The sequence below is a fragment of the Coenobita brevimanus genome, chromosome 62, assembly GCF_032717465.1.
Source record: "Coenobita brevimanus isolate Jiangsu-jjx chromosome 62, ASM3271746v2, whole genome shotgun sequence".
NCBI classification, from domain to species: Eukaryota; Metazoa; Arthropoda; class Malacostraca; order Decapoda; family Coenobitidae; genus Coenobita; species Coenobita brevimanus.
Window position 1 is genome coordinate 28,031,435 of NC_137015.1, and position 20,491 is coordinate 28,051,925.

Consider the following 20,491-nt stretch of genomic DNA (forward strand, 5'->3'; position numbering starts at 1 on the left):
ATTTTGTGTGACTGTGGAGTTGGATTCTGTGGGAGGGAGTAGATTTTATCTTATCGTGGGTGATGTGTAACTGGACGAAAAATTGTTAGGGTGTTTGTGCGGATGTGTGTGCGTATGGGAAAGAGATATCTGAGTGTAGGCTAGGCGTGTGTGGGTATAGGACAGTGTAAGGTTAGGTGAGTGAATTTTTTTGGATGGTTGTATAGAAACTTTGCGGGGGGTTGGTGTAAGAGAGTTCTGAAACTTGTTCCTGTGTGTGTGTGTGTGTGTGTGTGTGTGTGAGAGGGGGGGGGAGTGTGTACGTGTATGAGAGGTGAATATAAATTGGAAAATATGCAAAGACACCGACTATCGTTTTGGCTCGCACCTACCCCGCCAGACCCTTCGATTACCACGAGGAAAATTCTGAGGTATTTGGAGGATTTGTGGACGTGGCTGCTGCGGGTGTGGTGGGGGTGGTGTGGATGGTGTGGGTGGAGTTGGAGTCAGTCGTGAAGGGAGTGTAGTTGGCATGTGGTGGTGTAATCTGTGTGTGATATGGGTGATGTGGGTAGCATGTAGGCATTGTGGGTTGGGTGTGGGTATTTGGGTGTGGGTGATAGGAGTTGAAAGGTGCTATTCCGTACATACTGTGGTTGATGGTATTGCAGGTAGTGTGGTGTGGTTAGGGTGTAAGTGGTATCAGGGGTTGGGGTGGTGTGGTTGGGTTGTGGTGGTGTGGTGGTTAGGCTGGTGTGATGATTGGATTGTGGTGGTGCGGTGGTTAAGGTATGATGGTTGGGTTGTGGTGGGGTGGTGGTTGGTGTATTATGATATGGTGGTTGTGGTGGGGTGGTGGTTGGTGTGTGATGGTGTGGTGATCGAGGAGTGGTGATGGTGGCTGGGGTGTAATGGTTGGAATGTAGTGATATGGTGGTTTTGGTATGGTGTGGTGGTTGGAGTGTGATGGCGTGGTGATCGGGGTGTGGTGGTGTCATCGTTGTGGTGTGATGGTTGGGATGTAGTGGTTGGGGTGTGGTGACGAGTGTGGTGATATGTTGGTTGTGGTGTGGTGGTTGGGGTGTGATGGTGTGGTGTGGTGGTTGGAGTGTGATGGTGTGACGTGGTGGTATGGTGGTTGGGGTGTGGTGATGGTGTGTAGTGGTTAAAGTGTGGTGGTTGGGGTGTAGTGGTTGGTGTGTGGTGATTGAGGTGTAATGGTCAAAGTGTGGTGGTTGAGGTGTGGTGGTTGGGGTGTGGTTGTAAGCTTAGTGAGAAGAATGCATGTACTGGGACTAAGAGAAGAACACTCAAGTACACACAGTTTCATACAATGCAACTAAATACAGTGAAGGAGATGGACTACTTTTATTCTTTCCTTACACATGATGGAACTAGACCACTCTCACAACTCCATTACTGTGTCTTGGTTTCATGATATGCGATGCAACTCAGTTAAGGTAGGAATGAATCTCCCTGGTCACTAGTCAGATGCTATCTGACTACACTCGACCATCATCTGAGCTGAGAGGGGTTTTCAGATCTTCAGCAGGTCAGAACAGAAGTGCCATAGATACCCAGAAGAACTATAGGCGCCTCTTGCTTGAACTGGTGTAGGAATGTGGGCCTCATCTCCTTCCCTCCTACTTGTGATGCAGCCTTGTAGCTTTTGTGACACAGCAAGAAGAGATGGACTTAGTAACTCTTCGTAAGCCTAGACAGTGATGGAAGGGCGGTGATAATGATGCTAATTAAGGCGTGGGTGTGTTTTGGGTTGTGCGGTTGCCCTTTGAATTGTTTAAGCGAGGGTGCTGAGGAGGTGTGGTGGGGTGGGTGGTGATGAGGTAGGGTGTATTTATGATATGGGTAGGGAGGATGGTGTTGATCTGGTGTGGCTGTGGGTGGTGGTGTTGTGGTGTGGTTCTGGGTGTGGATAGTGTTGATGTGTGGATGTGAGTGGGGCTATTGTGGTGCAAGTTAGTATGGGTGTAAGTGGTGCTGATAGGGTGTGGGTATTAATTATGGTGGGGTGTGGGTATATATGTGTGGGTGGTGTTGATGGGGTGTGAGTGTGAGTGGCGATGATAGGGTGTGTGTGTGGGGGGGGGAGTGAATAGGATGTGTGTGTGTGTGTGTGTGTGTGTGTGTGTGTGTGGTGTTGATAAGGTCTGAATGTGCTGGTGGGGTGTGGGTGGGGTGGGTGGTAGGTTTGTTGATATGGTGTGGGTATAAGTAGTGTTCATGGGGTGTGCGTGTGGGTGGTGTTGACGGAGTGTAGGTGTGGGTGGTGTTGATGATATGTGGGTGTAGGTGTGGGTATGGTTGGTGTAGCCAGAGTGTGCTTGTGGGTGATGTTAACGGGGTGTGGTGTAAGTGGTGTTGAGGGGGTATGGATGTGGGTGGTGTTGGCGGGGTGTGGATGTGGGTGGTGTTGGCGGGGTGGGTGTGGGTGATGTTGGTGTGGTGTGGGTGGGGTGGGTGGTGTTGGCGAGGTGTGGGTGGGATGAGTGGTGTTGGCAGGGTGTGGGTGTGGGTGATGTTGGCGGGGTGTGGGTGTAGGTGGTGTTGGCGGGGTGTGGGTATGGGTGGTGTTGGCGGGGTGTGGGTGGTGTTAGCGGGGTGTGGGTGGGATGGGTGGTGTTGGCGGGGTGTGGGTGTAGGTGGTGTTGGCGGGGTGTGGGTGTGGGTGGTGTTGACGGAGTGTGGGTGGGATGGGTGGTGTTGACAGGGTGTGGGTGGGATGGGTGGTGTTGACGGGGTGTGGGTGGGTGGGATTGTGGTGTTGACGGGGTGTGGGTGTGGGTGGTGTTGACGGGGTGTGGGTGTGGGTGGTGTTGACGGGGTGTGGGTGGGGGGATGCAGGCTGTCCCCCCACCTGAACAAACCAGCCTTCCCCTTGATTTACTGAACCGGTCTTTTGCCTCCCCCACCCACCTCCCCACCCCACCACCACACCCAGCTTTCTCCCCTCCCTGCCTCTCTCCCATTCTTCTCCTCTTCTCCCCTTTTATATTCCCTTCCGTGTCTTGTCGTTGCCTCTTCGCCATGTTGTCTTCCCCTCTTTTCATACTCGTCTCTTCTCTTTTTTCTCCTCTTTTTTTCCCTCTCCTCCACTTGTGCTTTTCTCTCATTAATCTCTCACTCGCGCTTCTCTTCATCACCTCGGTTTTCCTCCCCCTTTCGGGTACTCTTTCTTTCTTTTTTTTTTAATCTCCTTTGCAATGACTGTTTTCTCTTCTCACTCCCCCTCTTTCGTTGCTCCTTCTCCCCTCATCCTGTTTCTCTGTCTCCCTCGCTATCCTTCTCCTCCCCATACCCGTCCCATACTTACTCCCTTCCCACCCTATTCTTTCGCTTATCTTTTCCCTATCCCTCCTTATCACCTTTTTCTCCCCCGCTCTTCTCTCACACTCATCCATTTTCCACACCTTTTCTTTCTTCTTCTTCTCAACACCCATTTATCTCCCCATTCTTCACCTCTCCCTGCATTCCTCTCCCATTTCTCTCACCGCTGTGCTTACCTCTCCGTCCTCACTCCACTTCAATCACCAACTCATTTCCTCTTTTTCCTTCACCTTTCTTTTGCAGCTTCTCACTACTTCTGTCCACCTTCCCTAACTCGCTCTTCCCCTTCTTCACTCTTCTCTCTACCCCCATCCCTTTCCTCCCCTTCTCTTCACCATTTCTTTTCTCTCCTGCCTTACTTGTCTCTTCCACCCTTTCTTTCCAACCCCACCTTTCATTCTCTTGCCACCCCTTTCTCCCTTCCACTCATTCCCCTCTCCCCACACCTTCACCTTTCCTCCTTTTCCTTAATTTTTTTTTTTTTGTTCCACGTTCCGGCCTTACTCTTTTTTGTCCTTTTTTTATTTACTGGTGTATTTTCCAATCTTTCAACCCTCTTTCCCAACCTCCCAGTCTCTCTACCCCCTCCTACCACCACCCTTATGCATGTTTCCTCTCTCTCTCTCTCTCTCTCTCTCTCTCTCTCTCTCTTTCATGAAAAATTCGACCTCCCAGGACTCTTAACTGTAATAATCTGTAATCACAAGATCTTGATAGATTTAAAGTGCCTTGAGATATTGTTAGAGTTTTAACATCACTATTTACATATCGCAAACCAGTCTAAGCTTTAAGAATTAGTGTGTTGAAGTATGCATTGGAAATAATGTGCCCTGACATAAAAAGAAAAAGTTGTGTGATATAAAGAGGATTTGCGAGAACTGAAGGAAAAAATTTGGGGAAGCGTTTAAGCAGATGATGATAAGCGTCTAAGTGGGGTGTTTGTGTTGAGGGGTTGCTATGGAAACCAGTGGCGTTCCTCTGGGCTCTGTGTTGGGACCTGTTCTCATCATTCTGTCTATTTTACTTTGCCAGATGCCTAATCCCACAGTGGCAGCGACAAAAAGGCCTCCAGGCTTGATTATCACCACCCATCTCTCTCTCTCTCGCACACACACACACACACACACACACACACACACACACACACACACACACACACACACACACACACACACACACACACACACACACACACACACACACACACACACACACACACACACACACACACACACACACACACACACACACACACACACACACACACACCATGCCACCTTCCCACATGGACCCCAATTATCCTCCCATCTCGTTCTTGGCATGTCTCGTGTCTTCCTTACTCTCGTCAAATCATGGACTCTGAATCGGCAACTTTTTCACAGAGGGATGATAGATTTGTTGGTTGAACTCGCCAGATTTTTATTTTTTTTTTAAGTTGAGGACCAGGTTTTGTTTCCTTTTATTTGGCATTATGTATCTGAACAAGAGGTGGATTTCTGCCGGCGTATACTTAGTCCATGTATTATGGACGCATTTAAGTATGTGTAATTCGATTAACGTCAGACGGTTTTGTTCAGGTGCAGACGATTTTGTTCAGGTGAAAGATATCGTTCCAATATAAAGGCGACATAATCATCGAACAGCCAAATTGGTGTCAAGGGCGAACCAAAGGATTTCAGACAACTGAGAGAGAGAGAGAGAGAGAGAGAGAGAGAGAGAGAGAGAGAAACAGTAGAAAAATGTTAACTCCTTCAGCCCGAGACGGCCTTTCTGATCTGAGAGAAAACCCATATGTTGTTTACAGGAATGAAATAGAATAGATGTGTTATGACTGAAATGGTTAACGGAGATTGGTTCTAAAACTTTCAGCCGGAGATGGTCTGCTTCAACAAAATATCGTGTGGCAGCTGCAGGAATGAGATAAGGTCGACGTCATAGACCTGAAGGGGTTAAGAACTGTTAAATAATTCCTTGTGGATAAACTTTAATTTTTTTGACGCTAACAGCAGACGATTATACTCATGTTCAAGAGATCCTAGGAGTCAAAGGGTTAGGAGTCAGTGGCCGAGGGAATATCTGGTTCGGCAGGTCTCGTGTGGATTCTTGACTTCCTCCTTGGCTGCCGGTGAGGGTGTCCAGTGAATGAAGGCCTGAGGGTAAGGGTGTGAGGCTGATGTAGGATATTGGTGTGAGAAGTGACAGCCTGAAGTTGTGAAGTGACGAGCTCAGACTGAAGGTAGTAAATTGTCAGGGTGTGGTAGAATAGCGATATGGGGAGTAAGAAATTTAAGGTAAGAGTGAAATTTCGGGGTTTAGGGTGGGATTGGCTTAGTGTATTTAATGTAAGATATTGATTACGGGAGTGAGGGCGTTAGGTGGGAATGGGTTAAGATGAAGGTAACATAGGTTGAGTCTGGATCAGGCTTTGAATGTGAGGTGATCTAAGTGATTTGGGATGTAGATATGATTGCTTGGGGTGGGGATGTTTTGAGCGATGCAGTTCAGCACATTGAGACATGGGTTAAAAATATAGCACATCAACTATCAACTTTCAATATATTAACTTTTAGTCCTTGTCTGAGTTTAAGCTACACTTTCATAGATTAGTTTCCCGAAATATATGGAGTAAGGAAATGTGTTCGTCAAAGAGTAAGTGAGAATGAATACGTTAGAGTAATGGAAAAGGTATATGTGAGTCCGAAGGTAGAAGGAGACATGGAATCAGGAAAAGTAAGACGATATCGGTAGTGAAAAATTAAAAAAGAATTGCCAAAGAGTAGTACTGGACGGATGAAGTATACATGGAGCCGCACATGTGAACGTTTGCACCACCTATTTACCTTGGCGGCCGATGGGCGTGGCTTTACCTACAGGTGTGTTGAGAGTAGACGAGTTGATGCATCGTATTTAGGACAAAGCAGAACATGCTGGAAAGCTTGGTTGATGAGTGAGTTGATGTATGACCCGCATCACAGGACAAACCGTTCGTGTAGCTTTTACTTCTGCTTTTTCCTTCTTGTATTTCTGAATCCTGCCTGCCCCATTGAAACAGAAAGAACTTAGGTTAGTATAATAATTGAGATGAGAATGGTGAGTTTACTAGAAATAGTTACTTATCTCTCTCTCTCTCTCTGTATATATATATATATATATATATATATATATATATATATATATATATATATATATATATATATATATATATATATATATATAATAATAGGATGAGAGTATTCGCAGGCTCAAACATACAGAAATGACAATGATTAGGTGGATGTGCAGTGCGTCCCTGAATGCGAGGCCTGGGGGGGCTAGGTTTACGATGGAAGAGTTACGAGAAAGGATAGGACTGGAGTGTATTGGTTTTGTGATGAGAAGAGGTAGTTTGAGGTGGTTTGGGATTGTGGAGAGGATGGAGGATGCCAATTGGGTGCAAAAAGTGAGAAGTGTGAACACTGGGGTAGGGTTGCGAGAGGCAGACCGAAAAAGACCTGGCACGAGGTCATAGAGTGTGACCTCAGGGATAAGGGACTGAATAGGGAGGCTGCCAGAGATCGAGCAGCATGGAGAGCCGCCATTAGGTGACCAAGACCGACGCATACAAGCATGTTGGAGCCTTTATAAACGAAACGAAACAGTTTATATATCTGTGTGTGTGTGTGTGTGTGTGTGTGTAATTCACCGGGTCGGTCAGGATCACTTGATGGTCGTGATCGTCAGCTTTTACCCTCCCGGAAGGGAGCTGAGAGCTCATATAGTTCGATCTAAGGGCAAGGCTGTGACCTTCACACACGCACACACCCGTCCCCTTGCTCAAGGGGGACAGTAACCACCCAGTTCGTCAGTGAAACTTTTCGCAACCTGAGCGAGGCGCGAACTCCCGTCCACCAGTTGGCAAGCGGGAACGTTACCACTGCACCAGCGAGCGGTGTGTGTGTGTGTGTGTGTGTATGTGTGTGTGTGTGTGTGTGTTGATATTAAGATTGTTATGGTGAAAGGATGCGAGAGTTGACAACGAGTAGTATTGGATGGATGCATTGTGAATTGAGGTGCACATACTGTAGGATAACAAGGGTGGGTTGGGGGTTTACGACTTACAACAAAAACAGGATGGAGTCAAATGCTTTTCGTCATATCATCCTGCCCCTCTTACTGAATCTTTTTAGTCTCTCTTTCGTAGCTGTAATTTTGCATCTTTGTCTGCTATCTGTATTGCATTGATCACCGCCCTTAACTCCATTACAGCTGGCACATGCTCGTCTAACTACACACACTTAGCCCATTTTCCTGTCCGACTCTCCAATGCATGAGTTACCGGTACTGTGAGTCCTTATTGTAAACAGCTGGTCAACTCCGGAACTGTCTTCTTTAGTATGTTATTGTTGTTGGCTGCCACTCCCTGTCATGTAAGCGCAATGTCTGCAGGTATGTTGGAATGAACAGATCATGATGTTGGCGTTTTGTTTAACTTGCAATGGAATGGACAACTTGTGCGTGGTTCTTAGTCTCCGGTTCTTTCTCTGTCTCTTTTCTTTCCTTTTCTTCAATATATATATATATATATATATATATATATATATATATATATATATATATATATATATATATATATATATATATCACACACACACGTTCCCTGCGTATCGTAAGGGACCAATGAAATGGATGACAGCAAGGAATGTACCCTGTCACCTTTCCTTGTATTGTCGTGGGGATGTGGCAACCCCGCCACCCAGCACTTGTAATGCAAGCTGACTCGTATCTTCTACGTCTCTCAAGGATAACAGAATAACCTGTTGTTTTCACTGATGACCAATAGCAGAACGAGGCTCCTCATTGTGTTGAAGATGACGTTGATGATGGTGATAGCCGTGACTACTGATGAATTCATGGAAACTGACATTAGGTAAAGTGATATATTTCAGAAGGTTATTCGGCAGAACGGCTGTACACTGCATGTGCTGTAAGAGATACGTAATATTGTGAACCTCTTTGTGATCTAGTGGTTTGAAGCCTCAGTCAGGGTAAAGATCATGTGACGGACACATAGACTGGAATACCTATGAGGTGACTGGAGGTCCCTCAGTGTTGTGATGCCAGCAGCAGCACAGGGCCAGGCGGATCACCTGTGCTTCAGTACAGTATTCTGTACCACTTTACCCCAGCCTCGGGGCCCACCACCTCGTACGGGTTATATGACACTGGATTTCTTTTAAACCCTTGAAACAGATGAGGTATTTATTGCCAGTCGGGATAGCGAAGCTGGTATTGTTTTCAGTGTGTGTGTGTGTGTGTGTGTGTGTGTGTGTGTGTGTGTGTGTGTGTGTGTGTGTTAGCACAAGAACTTCGCAACCGCTCAAGATATCATCACAAAATTTACAGGTATGTAGTAGGGAAAAAAAGCGATCACGAGATCGAAATTGGTGAAAGCATGTCATGGTCTGTCTGTCTGTTACCACGATAGCTTCGCAATTGCTCAGGATATCATCACAAAACTATACAGGTATGTAATAGGGATGAAAATCTCCTACGAGTATTGTATTCAGTTTGTCTGTGTATGTGTCTGTTAGCACGATAACTTCGCAACCGCTCAGGATATCATCACAGAATTATACAGGTGTATAATAGGGGTGAAAATCTCCTATGAGTTCGAAATTGGTGAAAGTAGGTCAAGGTCAAGGTCAAGGTCATATTCCGAGCCGCGCTAGATAATTATGTATTAGCTCGCGGCTGGTGTGATTCCCCCCTTGAGGGGGCTTCTAGTACATTTTTCTTCTTCCAGACATTGTTATTGGACTTGGGAAAGACCTCTCGTGCTGATAGGGTCAATGATGGCTGTATTTAAGCCCTCCAGTTCAAAATGTGTCTCCTGAACTGAATATAATCGTCTGGTGGAGTAAGAATACAATAGGAAAGACAGCACCGTACTATAGGGGTTCATACGTGTTGATGGCATGACTTGTGGGAGAGAGCCAAGGGACAGAGAATGGGATTTATGAGTCAAACAGAGCAGTGTGAAGGGAGAAGCAGTGACTATACCTTTTTCACCTTAAATTGGCCCAGCTTTTCTTTCTTTTGCTGCTAATTTCACGTAGCTCAGTGAGTAGAAGAAGCCAGTGTTACGGCCCTACATCATTTTCACAGCACTTCTTCGTGATTAGCATCGTATTCAAATCTCTTCTTCCACCTCAGCACTTTAAGATGTAGAGGTGGCAGTCTTGAGCCAGGTTAGAGTAGAAAGAGTATAGTATGAGAAGAGTTAGTGAACAGTGCATGTGGGTAGCTTAGGTAACTCAGTATAAATTGTTAATGTTGAGGTTAGAGTGGTGTGGATAGTGAAGTTATTATTGAGAGGAGTGAAGTTAGTGAAGGAGTAGTGTGGGTTAGTCAGTGTGAGAGTAGCGTAGGTAAAGTTAGTGTCAGTTGTTAGTTTAATGAGAAGTAGTGTGGGTAGTAAAATAAGTGACAAGTGTGAATAGTAGTGATTTAGTAGTGAAGTTAGTGTAAAAGTAGTGTGGATATGTTAGCAAGAGAGTATGATGAGTAACTGAGGTTGTGTAAAGTAGTGACAAGTGTGAGGAGTAGTGAAGTTTGTGTGAGAGTAGCGAGGATAGTGAGAGAGTAGTGTGTGTGAATATGAGAAGTGTGGAGTGTCATCGTGGCATTTGGTTAGTATAAAATGACTTACTGCTTCTCTCTCTCTCTCTCTCTCTCTCTCTCTCTCTCTCTCTCTCTCTCTCTCTCTCTCTCTCTCTCTCTCTATCTATCTATCTATCTATCTATCTCTACCTATCTATCTATCTATCTATCTGTCTCTTCTACTATTACGCGTCAGTCTCCACTCTCCCTCCCTCCCTCCCTCCTTCCCTGACGTATTCTCTCCCCCCATTCCTTCTTTCTCGCTCCTCGCCTACTGCTGCCTCTGCCTGTCTCCCTGCCTGTCTGCTTATCTTACATTTTGCCTGCCATCATTTTTTACAGTTTATCACACCTGTCTCTCTCCATCTCAGCTTACCGGTCGGCTTCCCTGCATGCTTTTACCCAGCCCTACCTTACTCCTACCCTGTCCACTCCTCACCCTTGCTTCTCCTTACCCTGCCTGCCTCTCTCCCTGCCTTCCACCTACCCTCCCTGCCATCCTTCCTCCTACCCTCCCTGCCATCCTCCCTGCCTGTCTCCTGCAGTCCCTCCCTTTCTGCCTCCTACCCTTCCTTCCAGCCTCCCTGCCTGCCTGCCTCCCAGTGCTCGGCCTCTCACCCTTACTCCCTCAAGGTCATCAATAGTCTCTAAGGTCACACCATCTCTCTCTCTCTCTCTCTCTCTCTCTCTCTCAAACACACACACACACACACACACACACACACACACACACACACACACACACACACACACACACACACACACACACACACACACACACACACACACACACACACACACACACACACGTCACTAATTACAATACCTTTTCACCTACACTATAGGTACCCTTTTTATCTCAGTGTGATTTAATATGGAGTATTTCTTTCCCCCACGTGTGTTTGGCTCATGTCTGTCTGCCTGGCCTGGTCTTTAACTGGATTGTAGAGGCGGGGAGAGGGAGGGGGAGGCCAAGGATGAGATGGAGGGATGGAGTGGAAAGCTATATGAGAGAGGGGGGTATGAGCTGGGAGCAGGGCAATGAAATGGCGGGGGACAGGGCGACGTGGAGGCGATTTGTTTGTGGCCACCCCTTACGGGATTAAGGCGTCTGCCAATAGATGGCTAGATAGGTAGATAGATTAATGAGATAAAGGTGGAAATTTGTGGGCAAGTTCCAGTGTAAGAGAGACGTAGGTAATGCACTGTGACGGAAGGACGTACGTCATAATTCAAGGACTCGGTCATTCTCAGGCGTCACACAGTGCATATTTTTCACAGCCGTCCGTTGTGGTTCAGTTCTGTTGTTGTGCTGATGGCTGAGCTTCACATCAACCCGTGCTGACTACAACGGTTCACATTTAGGTCAGGGAGCTATTCAGCCTTGCCTGACCATCTTCTTCTTCAGCCTCAACAAATGAATTTCGTTTTATATTACTACAAAACACTAATTATTTTTTTTTCCTGCTACAAAATTAATGCCTAATACCTCTTTCCTAATGAGGTTTTAATTATCAGTAGGAAAAGAATACAGGGTTATGTGTTGACAGTGATGGAAATAAACTGTCGTAGGTCACCAGGCATAAGTGTACCGGTGATTGCAGGGAAGAAATGTTGCGCCTAATTGATGGCCTCCAGCACTGGCATCTCCACCAAGAAAAGGACATTAAGGTACGTAAAAAAACAGCAGCATGGAAGGGATGTTGTGCGTACGTTCAGGTGAGAGGATGGCTGTACAATTATCGTTTTGCTGAACATTTCTTGACGCCGTCTTTATTGTCACTAAGGCGATGACCTGTATATTCTTTCTGATGAACCCCCTTGTGGTGAAAAGGTAAAAGGAGGCTATATCTTACCTCTCTCTTTCGAAAAGCCTCTCTTAGTCTTTATGAAATAGACTGAATGGCAATAAGAAAAGGAAGGTGATGTAGTGAAGGGTGTTGAAGTAGACGCGAGAAGTATGGAGAGTGGTTTCCGTAGACTTTCTTTGTTGGTCCCTGCTGTGTTGTTTTCTCACACACTGTTAACGGATGTGGTAGATACTGAAGGAAAGGATACGCTTACCCATTAACCTGCCAGCATCTATCCCTCTCCTTTACCTACCCATACCTCCAACACCACCCCTATCCCTTCCCTACCCCGCATTTTAAAACTACAACACCTGTCTCTCGCCCGTCCCTCTCACTTCTACCCTATTCTGTCCCACCTTTGTCCTCATCCCTACCCCCACCCTTATTCTGTCACTATTCCTATCTTTCCCCTACTCTTAAATGTCCCTGTGTCTATCCCCACGTCTGTTCCTTTCTCAACTCGTATCTCTCCGTATCCCAACTACCTCTATCCTTGTCCCCACCACCCCTGTCCCCATCCCTACCCTGTCCCATCTGTACCCGCTTCTTGACCAATTCCTGCTACCCTCTTTCGTACATCTATCCCTACTCCTGCCATTTTCCCCATATCTACTCCAATCCCATTATTATCCTTCTCCCTCTCCCCCTCCCTATCCCATTTTCAGTCCCCATCCCTATATCCCTACCCCTACCCCTGCTCCAGTCCCTATCCAAGCCCCTATACTTGTTCATCTGTATTCCCATCCCTGCTAAAATAAAATACATATGCAGTTTTTTTTTTTTTTTTTTTTTTTTTCCAGAGAGAACCTGGGAACTACATACCCAGTCCTGCGAGATGCATTCCGATTTGAAAGAAGTACACGACAATATTACTGCATCATAAAAGAAGCTGGTGTTCCGATGTAAAAGCCACATGATTGTAGTGGTGGCGTATGGTAAGGGGTATAGTCCAGGATACGCTCAGTGAGTCAGTGATAGTAGTAGTAATAGTAATGGTAGTAGTAGTAGTTGTTGTTGTTGTAGTAGTAGTTGTAGTAGTAGTAGTAGTAGTAGTTGCAGTAGTAATGGTGGTGGTGGTGGTGGTAGTTAGCGGAGGGAGACCATTCTACAACATGTATTAAGATATCATAGTTATATCTGCCCTCCTTTCCCTATTTTGCATCCTTTATATGTTTAGTGAGGGACTGATTCCAAAAAACTAAAAAATAATGTTTGAAAATTGTTTCTAGTAGAAGACATTATCAAGGAACCAGACGAACCGACCTGGGAAGTTTCGCTAAAATCCATGTGTTCACTTTCCTCTATTTCTGATCGTATTTATTTTTGAGACAGGGCTGACCCCCCCCCAAAAAAAAAAAACTTGGGGGGATTCTGGCATTACGGATGAGAATCAGTTGTACAGCACGAACAGAGATATCAAAGCCATATCTGCCTTCCTTCCACAACTCCTGGGAATTTTTTTTTTTTTTGGGGGGGGAGAGCGGCCCCCTAAAAATAAAGATGAAAAAATGTGTAGTGGCAGAGCTTCGGAGTAACCCAACGAACTTACTTGGGAAGTTTCATTAAAGTCCACTAAACGGCACACACACACACACACACACACACACACACACACACACACACACACACACACACACACACACACACACACACACACACACACACACACACACACACACACACACACACACACACACACACACACACAGCTTGAATCTTACGCTGTGGCAGTAGCCGAAAATTATACCATCCTGCGTCGCAGAATTTACAACTTAATGTTATTTTGTACTGGAAAGGTTGAGGGTCACCGAGTGGGTCGACCTATTGGTTTTGAGAACAGTAGGTCAGAGGTCAATGTCACATGGCAAGTCAACTTAATTTTGATCCGATTTAGAGCAAACTTTCGGGGAGAATTTGGGGAAAAGCAAAATAGAAGCGATTCGATTTTGAGACCAAACCATCAAAGGCTAAGGTCACAGAGCAAGGCCAGGTGTTCGACTCTATAACTTTTTTTTTTTCTTTAGCCAAACAAGATGGAAGGATTGATGGATTCTGTTGAGAGAATAAGTCGTGAGGTCAAGGTCACAGGGCAAGGTCAGCTCACACAGTTTTTGTTCGATTTGGACGAAATTTGATGAAAGGGTTTAGGGTCAGATAAGAACGAATTACATCGAATTTAAGAACACTCGGTTGAACGTCAAGATCTCAAGACAGAGTCAATTGTTCGGTCCTTAAACCTGTTGTAGAGCGTGGCTGGTGCTCTCAGCGAGTATTCCTGTTTATTATTATTATTATTATTATTATTATTATTATTATTATTATTATCATCATCATCATCATCATCATCATTATCATCACTATCGTCATTATTATTATTATTATTATTATTATTATTATTATTATTATCAATATTATCATTATTATTATTTATTTATTATTATTGTTATTATTATTATTATTTTTATTATTAGTGTTATTGTTATTATTGTCATTATTATTATTATTGTGGTAGGTGGGGGCGCTCACCATCCACTCACTAGATGTAGTGTTGCTTTGGCTGTCTGCCCTTTCGTTTCTTCCCTCCTTCCTCTTCTGTCTCTCATTCTTTCCTTTTCCTTCTGCCTACTAGTGACTTTACACTCCCTCTTCTATCTTTCTTTCCTTCATTCTTTCCTCTTCCTTCTGTCTACGGGTGACTTTACACTGAGTGACAAGCCAAATGGTTTCCTGTACACCAGGAAACCATTTACTACGCTGGGTGATAACCATATAACCAGATTATGGCGCCTGGTGGTTTAGTGAGTAATCAAGGTGCTCCAATCGGATTGAGGCGGTGAAGGTTTATATCCAAGTGGTGGTTGGAGTATATTGGTCACGTAATGCCACCCAAGGATGAATGAGGCTGGTCATTCTCATCTTAAATGTCAGGACCAAGTTGCCTAGCCCAGGGCTCCTGCGCTTCTTATGGAACAACATAGGATTGGATGATGGATGGATGTATTGTTATTATTATTATTATTATTATTATTATTATTATTATTATTATTATTACTATTACTATTACTATTACTGTTATTATGAATGGAGGGATGGAGTGGAGGGGTATATGAGAGGGGGGGGTGAGCTGGGAGCAGGGCAGTGAAATGGCGTTGGACAGGGCGACATGGAGGCGATTTGTTTGTGGCCACCCCGTACGGGATTAAGGCGTCTGGCAAATAGATAGAGTATTATTATTATTATTATTTTATTATTATTATTATTATTATTATTATTATTATTATTATTATTATTATCATCATCATCATCATCATCATCATCATCATCATCATTATCACGGGAGGAAGGCAAACTTCATAGACTTCTTATTTCTTCCTTCTGCAGTTATGCATATAACAGAAGCATTCGTCCACTGTGAGCCTGCCTTCTCCATGATAGCTGTCAGCGGCAAAACCACCAGCTGGCATAACAGTCAGTCGGCAAAATCGTCAGATGGTAACAGCGGGCATAACCACCACCTAGCTTAAGAGACAGCTGGAATAACCGTCTGATGGTAAAACAGTCAGTCAGTATAACCATCTGCTGGCAAAACAGTCAGTATAACCGTTTGGTGGCAAAACAGTCAGTATAACCATCTGGCAAAAGTCAGTATAACCATCTGCTGGCAAAACAGTCAGTATAACCATCTGCTGGCAAAACAGTCAGTATAACCATCTGCTGGCAAAACAGTCAGTATAACCATCTGGCAAAAGTCAGTATAACCATCTGCTGGCAAAACAGTCAGTATAACCATCTGCTGGCAAAACAGTCAGTATAACCATCTGCTGGCAAAACAGTCAGTATAACCATCTGCTGGCAAAACAGTCAGTATAACCATCTGCTGGCAAAACAGTCAGTATAACCATCTGCTGGCAAAACAGTCAGTATAACCATCTGCTGGCAAACGTCAGTGTAACCATCTGCTGGCAAAACAGTCAGTATAACCATCTGCTGTTTAATTCGGTACAGATAATTTCAGGCCAATATAGAACGTTTCAGGTCAGGGGTGTAAGGTCGTGTGCCAAAAATCAACCGTGATTATGCCATTGTTTTTCTTTCAGGATTAGGTGGGATGGGCAGCAACCAGTTAGCAGGATGAGCTGGGATGGTGGATGGCCGCCAGATGGGAAGTGTATCCCTTGAGGGCAGGTGTTGTGGCATGTTCGTCATTATTGTGATGCTGACGGCATCAGGGCAGAAATTGGTGGGTTGGTTGGAGAGGAGTGGGCGGCTTTAGCTACAGTAGGGTGGTGGTGGTGTGGTGAGACTTTACAGATGGATTTTGCAGGTTGGCCAATAAATTGCAGGTGAAAGATAAGGGCAAGAAAAGGTCAGGGTGAGTGGAAAAGAATGGGGGGGTGGGGAGCTGAGACGGTGGTTGATGGTGAGTCTCTGAAGACGTGTGGTGTATGAATGACGGCGTTGGCAAGGTGTAAGTCATAGAAGTTTGATGGTTGGAGGGAGGGAACAAAGGGTGGGATGGGTGAAGAACAGTAGCAGAATGGGCTGGGGTGGTGGTAGGTGGTGGGGGCAGGGTGGGGATAATACACCTAGAAAGATGGATGTTGTAGGTTATTTGCTGTCATAGGCATGTTGATTAGTTAATACTGTCTGACTACAACAACAGCCACAACACCACCATCAACAACGACAAAGTCAACACACGTCATTCTTGTACGTGTATACCCAGTCTCACGACGCATAGCTATAAAGAATTATATCCTTCAGTCGTACATGAAACATAAACGTGTCCATAACCTTAGCGAAAGTCACTGTGTATTGAACTGAAGGGATACAAGAATCGTAGAATCGTCTTCGTCAGCAGTGTGACAAGAATAATATTACTTATTATTATTAGTATTAGTATTATTTCTTCTTCTTCTTCACATTTCATCATCAGTATCATCATCATCATCTTCTTCTTCTTCTTGTTCTTCTTCATCATCATCATCATCATCATCATCATCATCATCATCATCATCATCATCATCATCATCATCATCATCTCTTCTTCTTCTTCTTCTTCTTCTTCTTCTTGTAATTATTGTTGTTGTTACCCAATTATCTTACCTCAACCACAATAGCTGTCCTAAAACCAGGCCACAAAAGAGGTCTCCACATTTATTCGTGACCCTGCATATCTAGCATATCTAAGACCTTCCATATACAAAGCTTAGGTCGGGTAGGGTCACTTCCTCAGGGCACAGAAAATGTTATCTATGGTGCTGTAGATTTTTTTTTTTTTTTTTTTTTTTTTTTTTTTAGCTGGCCACCCGATCCTGTTACCACACAGTGGGTATGGCGGGATGGTTCATTGGTCCCTTTGTACAGTTCAGCTTGTATTCCTGCACCCTCTCACTCCGTACTGGATGCGGCGTCAGACAGTACATTGATAGACGATATGTAATGTTTAGAATATTCGCCAGACCGAAGTGTCTCTGATAAATTACTTGCCCACAGTTCCTCTCCTTACCTCCTTTTCCCCCCGCTCTATATCATTTTCCCCTCCCTTCTTCTGTTTCCCTTCTTTTACTCTTCTTCCGTCCATTCTGTTTCTGTATGTTTACCAAGAACTGTGTCTGGGGGTTACTTTAAGGTATGTGGATGATTGAGGTGGTTAGAAGAAGGAGAGATGAACCATTAATAAGGTAAAGGCATAAGGCATAATATGTGAAAGAGGGTGTATGAGTCAGGGTTACGAGGAGGAGGAGAGGTAAACCAAGGATAAAGTGAAGGAAGAAGGTCTGAGAGTATGTGAGGGGAGGTGTGTAAGTGGAGTGGTTGGAAAGAGAAGAGATAGACCAGGAATGAAGTGGAGTAGCAAGGTGTGAGGGTATGTGAAGGAACGTGTGTGAGTGGAGTATAGGCCTGGATGGTTGCGAGAGAGAGAGAGAGAGAGAGAGAGAGAGAGAGAGAGAGAGAGAGAGAGAGAAAAGTAGATCCAGAGCTGAATGGAGAGAGGAGGCTGGAGGGTTTGAGAGTAGGATGACTGGAGGGTGAATTAGACGAAGAACAATGATGTAGAAGCTAATCTGGAGAGTGGGTAAGTTAGTGGAGGGGTTGGAAGAGGAGTAGGGAAGCCAAGAACGAGATGGAGGGATAATGTTAACCACTTACATCGAGGACGCATTTTTTTCATGTTATCTCCAGACGATTTTATTCAACTTAACCTCGAAGAGTGAGGGTTAATGAAGGTTGTGAGTGACCCCTCCAGTTCCAAAAATCTCTTACATTTACTTGGATCATTTTGGGATCGTGAATGAAAAGTAGAAATGTAGGCCATGAGGGCGGAGTTAAAGGGTATATGAGGGAGGGTTAATAAGTGGGGTGGTTGGAAGAATGAGAAGCAGAGCAGGAGGGTTGAGGGACAGTCTGCTCTGGGATAATCCTCTGCTTTCTTCATTCCTCTGTCTGTCTGCAACCTCCACTCCTTTAAACGTAGTGTGTCCAGGCATATCTAAAATGGATTAGTGTTGATTTCGACTTGTTTGGAAGAGACAACTTATTCAGACTTTCAGCGTTGAGTTCTTCGTTTATCCTAAAGAGAGAGAGAGAGAGGGGGGGGAGGGGTGCATGAGTGTGATGGAGAGATGATTAACAGAGACAAAGTAAGCTGGAGGCACAAGATGAAAAGCCTATGAGGGAAGTTGGTTTGTTGTGTTACAAGAGGTAGGGACAGACAGCCATGGAGAGTTTGGGAGACTGTTGGCAAGAATGGAAGAGGGACAAGAAGAGGGAAGAACGGTATACGGTGAGAGGGAGGGTGAGAGGGAAGGCCAAGGAGGGAGGGGGAGGGAGAGTGGGAAGGGAGGACATATTGTGAGAGGGAGGTGAAGGGAGTGAGTTGAATTACAGGGAGAAAGCGTGAAGGGAGGTGAGTTACGAGAGGCAGGGAGTAACAAAGGGGAGGGGGTAAAAGTGTGATGTTAGAGGGAGGGGTTGGGATTTAGAGGGAGGGGGATAGGAGGGAGGGAAGAGGCATGCGGTTACTAGGCTGCCTCAGAACACATGCCTTCATACCATCTTTTTTATTTTTATTTTTATTTTTTTTTAGCCCTCCCCAGCTCTCTCTCTCTCTCTCTCTCTCTCTCTCTCTCTCTCTCTCTCTCTCTCTCTCTCTCTCTCTCTCTCTCTCTCTCTCTCTCTCATACGTGTCGAAAGAGAGATGGGGGAGGGAAGGAGGGATGGGTTGGGCGTGGTGATAGTAACTTGTGAGAAGGAGAGTGAAGGAGGAAAATGGGGGAGAAGGATGTAATGTGTGACTGGGGTGGATTAGAGAGAGAGAGAGAGAGAGAGAGAGTTTGTGAGGGAAATCGTAGTTGCATGGCCTTGGAAATCAGATCTTTAGTACTACTACTTCTGCCGCATAATAATAATAATACTAATAATAGTAGTGGTAGCAGTAGCAGCAGCAGCAGCAGCAGTAGTAGTAGTAGTAGTAGTACTAGTAGTAGTTGTTGTAGTGGCGTCTGGTAAGTCTTGAGGCCAGCTGCTATGACGATACACGAAAGTCTTGTCGATAAGTTTATTTCCATAGTATTGTTCAGATTTTAAGCCTGCATCCTCCTGTCCCTCTCCTTCAGGCATATGCTGCCACTCTTGCCTTCTACGAGGAGCTTAGAAAAGTTCCTGTGCAGTGGGAGATGGAAGGTGTGATAGTGTGAGGTGTGGAAGTGTGATATGTGCGTGTAGTTTGTGAAAATGTAATGTATTGTGAAGTGTGTGTGTGTGTGTGTGTGTGTGTGTGTGTGTGTGTGTGTGTGTGTGTGTTTGTGTGTATGTGTTTGTGTGTATGTGTTTGTGTAGAGTGGCAGAGTGCGTGTGTGTAGAGTGGCAGTGTGTGTGTGTGTGTGTGTGTGTGTGGAGTGGCAGTGTGTGGTGTGGCAGTGTGCGATGGATATGAGGTGGCAGTGTGCGGCGCGAAAGCATCTTTTTTGCAGTGACTTTTCTGACGCCCCTGTATGTACCGACAGTCTTCTGCTCTGTATTATCCAGGCTATCTGTGTTATATATATATATATATATATATATATATATATATATATATATATATATATATATATATATATATATATATATATATATTCTGTTTTTCCATCTCTGTCCACTTGTTTAACCGTATTTCTGTTTCTGTGTGTCAGTCTGTCTTTATCTCCGTGACTAAAGTTGGTGAAGGTTTTGTACCCATCCTTGTCTGTCTGGCTGTTTAACTAAAAAAAAAAAAAAACGAGTTCAGTGAAATGTGATGGCTCAGTGGGCAATAGGTCAAGATAGATTATAGACTGTGTAGTGGATCCGGATCTGAATAAATCATGAATTTCATTGGTATCGGCGGATGTATGCACGCTGTGAATTTACTGTATCAGGGCAGATTAATACCGTAGACTTGATTGATTAACTAGTGATACCATAAAAGTATTCGTCTGGTAGGAAAGAAGGATTACAACAGTAAATCTTAATTCTTTTGGTCTTGGCGGAGGTCCATCTCTCTGAGTGCTTTATCTACTCATTTATTTTGAGTGCTCAGAGAGAGAGAGAGAGAGAAAGGATGGGTGTAGGCGGACAGTGTAAGATGGGAGAAGGTGAAATGTGCCAGATGAGTATTGATGGGTGCAATTGTGTGGGAGTAAGAGGGTGTAGAT